This window comes from Xenopus tropicalis, chromosome 2, assembly GCF_000004195.4.
Source record: "Xenopus tropicalis strain Nigerian chromosome 2, UCB_Xtro_10.0, whole genome shotgun sequence".
In the NCBI taxonomy this organism is placed as follows: Eukaryota; Metazoa; Chordata; class Amphibia; order Anura; family Pipidae; genus Xenopus; species Xenopus tropicalis.
Window position 1 is genome coordinate 165,781,333 of NC_030678.2, and position 5,112 is coordinate 165,786,444.

The following is a 5,112-nucleotide window of genomic DNA, read 5'->3' on the forward strand; positions in this document are numbered from 1 at the left end:
CCCAAGGAAAGTCTCCCATAGGGCTCAATGGCACTCTGCAGCTCCAACCCGGCCCAAGGAAAGCCTCCCATGGGGCTCAATGGCACTCTGCAGCTCCCACCTGTCCCAAGGAAAGTCTCCCATAGGGCTCAATGGCACTCTGCAGCTCCAACCCGGCCCAAGGAAAGCCTCCCATAGGGCTCAATGGCACTCTGCAGCTCCAACCCGGCCCAAGGAAAGTCTCCCATAGGGCTCAATGGCACTCTGCAGCTCCAACCCGGCCCAAGGAAAGTCTCCCATAGGGCTCAATGGCACTCTGCAGCTCCAACCTGGCCAAAGGAAAGTCTCCCATAGGGCTCAATGGCACTCTGCAGCTCCAACCTGGCCCAAGGAAAGTCTCCCATAGGGCTCAATGGCACTCTGCAGCTCCAACCCGGCCCAAGGAAAGTCTCCCATAGGGCTCAATGGCACTCTGCAGCTCCAACCTGGCCAAAGGAAAGTCTCCCATAGGGCTCAATGGCACTCTGCAGCTCCAACCTGGCCAAAGGAAAGTCTCCCATAGGGCTCAATGGCACTCTGCAGCTCCAACCCGGCCCAAGGAAAGTCTCCCATAGGGCTCAATGGCACTCTGCAGCTCCAACCTGGCCAAAGGAAAGTCTCCCATAGGGCTCAATGGCACTCTGCAGCTCCAACCCGGCCCTTAGAAAACTTAGAAAAAATACGAATTTTTAGTATTCGGACTCAATCGTACTTTAATGAATAGGCCCCTTAGTGCATGACTTATTTTGCTCAGTTCTTTGTAAATCTCTTTCACTTGAGATTCTATATATCAATATATGTGTGTAATCAGGGCAGCTCCTTCACTAATATATGTATATAAAGGTACATTAGATACATTAATTCATATGGAAACTGCAGTAAATGGGTACTCACAAGGATAAGCTGTTGGCTCATATAGGTTTAAATGCCGTGTACTGTGCATAAATGAGGGGCAAAAAGAATATATATATATATCCTGCCAGTGTGTGTGCTCCCTGCCGGGGGGTGTAGGGGGGCTGTAGGGAACAGATGTGAGCAACCAATCACTGGGGTGGCAGCCTGCTCAGATTTAGTTTCACTGTGTCAGTGAACTCGGGTACTAAAATAGCACTCACTAATATAAAACAATATTAAATTGTATGCTCTTGGAACTACAGATATATGTATAAAGCTCACGTCAGTGCCCTGAGTCATTGCAGCCATTTTCCCACCACTTCTTACTGGGCCTTGGGTAGCTAACACCATACGCCTAGGTAAGGCCAACAGTAAATCAAGTGTAATTGGAATTAATGGTTCACATTAAGTTAACTTTTAGTACATTTTTAATTGGTCTTGATTTTTTATTGTTTTAGAATTATTTGCTCTTCATCTTCTGACTCTTTCCAGCTTTTAAATGGGGGTGACCGACCCCGGCAGCCAAAAAACGATTGGTTACATGGTTACATTTTATTAATTACTTTCTGTTCAGACCCACTCTTATTCATTTTCCAGACTCTCAATCAAACCACTGCCTGGTTGCTAGGGTAATTTGTACCCTATCAACTATAGAGCTGCTAAAATTCCAACCGTGAGAGATGCTAAATAATAAGCTAAATAACTCAAAATACACAAATAATAAAAAAAAAAAAAAATGAAGACCAATTGCAAATTGTTTCAGAATAGCACTCTCTAAAACGTACTAAAAGTTAATTTAAAGGTGTACAACATAAGTTTCAATCCTTTCTCCTTGTAGAGTGTAAGCTCTTTTGGGCAGGGCTCCCTTCCCCTCCTGTATCGGTTACTGATTGCTTTATATGTTACTCTGTATGTCTAATGTATGAAATGCAGTAATTCCTTGTAGAGTGTAAGCTCTTTTGGGCAGGGCTCCCTTCCCCTCCTGTATCGGTTACTGATTGCTTTATATGTTACTCTGTATGCCCAATGTATGAAACCCACTTATTGTACAGCGCTGCGGAATATGTTGGCGCTTTATAAATAAATGTTAATAATAATAATAATAATAAACATAAGTGCATATAGAATATTGTTTCAACACATACTTCCCCTACAGCTTTATAGTTTATACCTTGTGTCTCACTTATCCCAACCCCTATAGATTATAAGCCTTTGTGTACAAGGGTCCTGATTACCTAATATATCAATTTGGTTAAAATTTATGTACAGCGCAATGGCCTATCTTGGAGCTTTATAAATAAGTGTATTAATAGTAATATAGAAGCAGAATAATTGAACGTCCATGCCTATGTAGAAATAATTGGGTTAAGTTCCCCTTGAAACTAGTGAGTTTAGATAGAATAACATTCACAAAGCACATAGGTATCTATGAATTACTGGTGTTCTGTCCTTGTATGTACACAGGCATGATCTGCCCCACGCTGGGATAAAGAATTGGGTTGCGCGCCGACCCCCTATTTAATTAAGCCGCGTTCTTCGAATGGAGGAAACAAGCGACACAGAGGAATGATCCATTGCTGGCACAGGCGCCGCCGATCCCATCATTAACAATACAAGACTTTTAGAGAGATTAGATGTCGCCGTTCTACGCTAATATATCACAGAAATGAGACCTGTTCTTTATGTTATTGGTACATTTGCTTCAAGTCGTTTCCATAATCAGCAAAATTTTTAATAATTATTATTTCTTGAAATGGAACCTGCAGTTCTGTTAGCAAAAGGCCAGAGATAAATCCCTCCGAGCAGGTCTGGCCTAAGCACCATTATCCGTGGGCAGCTCCTGCTTGAAGGGTTAATATCAGACTTGCAGGGTTCCTGTAACTGCTTTATATTAGGGCTGGGCGATATACCGTTTAATACCAAATACCGGTGTTTTTTTTTTTAAACTATATTCATTATTCAGATACCGCAATACCGGTAATTGTAGCCCTGAGCGACTGTGAGCTGGCCAGGCATGGTGGCCGCCAACCCTACTGCGCTTTTGCCCTATGTACAGTGGGGCAGAGGCTCTTTTGGGTGCAGCAGTTAAGCAGGGCCCCTCTTTTGTAAAATAAGGTTTAGTTCTCCTTTAATTTCAGGCTGGGTGGAAAATAATGCATTGTCCAGATCAGCCAACTGATTGGCCAAGCAATTGCTTAACTAGTAACTCGCCAAGTTTTGCTCATCCCTCCTGGCTTTTGGTGAACTGCAACTCTCAGCATCTGATACCCCCTATTAGTCTAAAAGCAGCTATAGGCCTAATGGCTGGAGATCCCTTATGTATGTTCTAGGAATGCATGGAAACAGAATCCATCATTAGTATTAAATCTTCCACACTTGATTTGCCCAGTATCGGACTGGGTTGTCCAGGGCCCCCCACTAGAGCTGCCTCCCCGGGGCCCCCTCCCTGGTCGTAAAGTCAGTGAGCCCCCCCCCACGCAGTGTAGTGGTTTGTCTCCTTGTTTTATTTACATTTGCCATATGATGCTTTCCAAAGACGATTCCTATTGCTGCCGGTGGAAAGCAACGTCGGACTGGGCCGCCGGGTACTGGAAAGAAACCCAGTGGGCCCAGATCTGATCCCCCCCCAGGGCAGTCCCATGATCCACCACCTCCCCCTGACGCACAGCAGGTAAGTTTCTTTTAGGAGTGCTCAGGGGAGGGGGTCGGAGGGTGTTGGGGGCCTCCGTGGGGGGTTGAAGGCTGCGGGGGCCATTGGGGGGTGCAGGGGCCCCTGAGGCAAAAGCCCCGGTGGAAAGTCTGACCCTGGTGGAAAGCCATTTGGGAGCGGTTTGTGCCCGCATTATATATCTATGGGTTCTTACCCAAATGTTTCTTATTTAAACTATTTTAAAAACTACAGTATTTGAGGACTTAGGGAACACGGAACAACTAGTAGTTGCTGAAATTGCCCCGCCGCGTCTGCCATCCCGCCGGCGACTTACATGTTCGCCGGTGGGATGGCAGGGGTAGGCAACTCGGGGAGATTAGTCGCCCGCGAACAGGGAGTTTTATCGCGGGCGACTAATCTCCCCCGTGTGCCAGAGCCCTAAGGCTGTGATACACAGGGAGATTAGTTGGCGCGCGACAAATCTTTGTTGTCGCGGGCGATTTGCTGAAGTCGCCCAAAGTTAATCCTCTCAAGGCAACTTCAGCAACATGGCAAATCACGGCACCGCGTATGCCATCCCCGCGCTGCGACTAATCTCCCCATGTGCCACTGCCCTTAGGGAACACAGAACTACTAGTAGCAGCTACTTGTCAAGGCTACAAAATGCTGATTATTTACTGATAATTGTCTCTATGTGCGTTTCAGCAGAGGCAACTCTCAGTATTGTCTATGGCAGAGGATTTTCTGGGGATTAGGGGCTCTGGCACACGGGGAGATTAGTCGCCCGCGGCAAAACTCCCTGTTCGCGGGCGACTAATCTCCTCAAACATGTAAGTCGCCGGCGGGATGGCAGACGCGGCGGCGCGATTTCACGCAAATCGCCCCGCCGCGTCTGCCATCCGCCGACGACTAACATGTTCGCCGGTGGGATGGCAGGGGTAGGCAACTCTAGGAGATTAGTCGCCCGCGAACAGAGAGTTTTGCTGCGGGCGACTAATCTCCCCGTGTGCCAGAGCCCTAGTAGCTGTGAAAAAGTAGCTGCTACTAAGTAGCTCCGTGTGTCTTCACCCTTACTTATTGCATTCATTTATGAGACTTTGTTAGCTTTCAGACCAATACATCATTAACTGAGTATATCACATATCTAAACTGCTCTTGTGATGCTGTTTCTGCCCCATCCCAGACTTTACCTGGCCTTATCAAGTAATGGATCCCTGTAACCGGAGGGATCCCTGTATCCGGAGCCGCAGAGCCGCTGCAGCAATCAGTTGTGACTCAGCTCTCCCCCCGGGAATGGGCACAGACATTACACAGCGGGGCTAAGGCTTTTATTAGTAATTGTCTCTGCCCCCCCCCCCCCCCCCCCCGGGCCGGACTCTCTGCCCCGCAGCGCGGAACGGGTTAATCGGAGCGGAGTTGTAGGGGGCGGGGCCCCGCTGCAGCCACGTCACCTTGCGATTCCCTCAGCCGCTTCCCTTTCTAATAAAGTTCTCCCGTTTGAATGGTTTCCCCCCTGCTGGCTGCCTGGCTCGGCGTGTCGGGAGTTGTAG

At 47.7% G+C, this 5,112-nt stretch overlaps 1 protein-coding gene across 1 annotated transcript in view; it reads right to left on the reverse strand.

Moving 5' to 3' along the window:
- Window positions 1-4,815, reverse strand: part of cep295 (centrosomal protein 295) — a 48,057-nt gene extending 43,242 nt beyond the window's left edge. The window contains exon 1 of the mRNA XM_031895777.1: window positions 4,753-4,815. The gene's annotated coding sequence lies outside the window, so the exon portion shown is untranslated. The remainder of the gene's footprint in view (window positions 1-4,752) is intronic.
- Window positions 4,816-5,112: the final 297 nt, after the last annotated feature.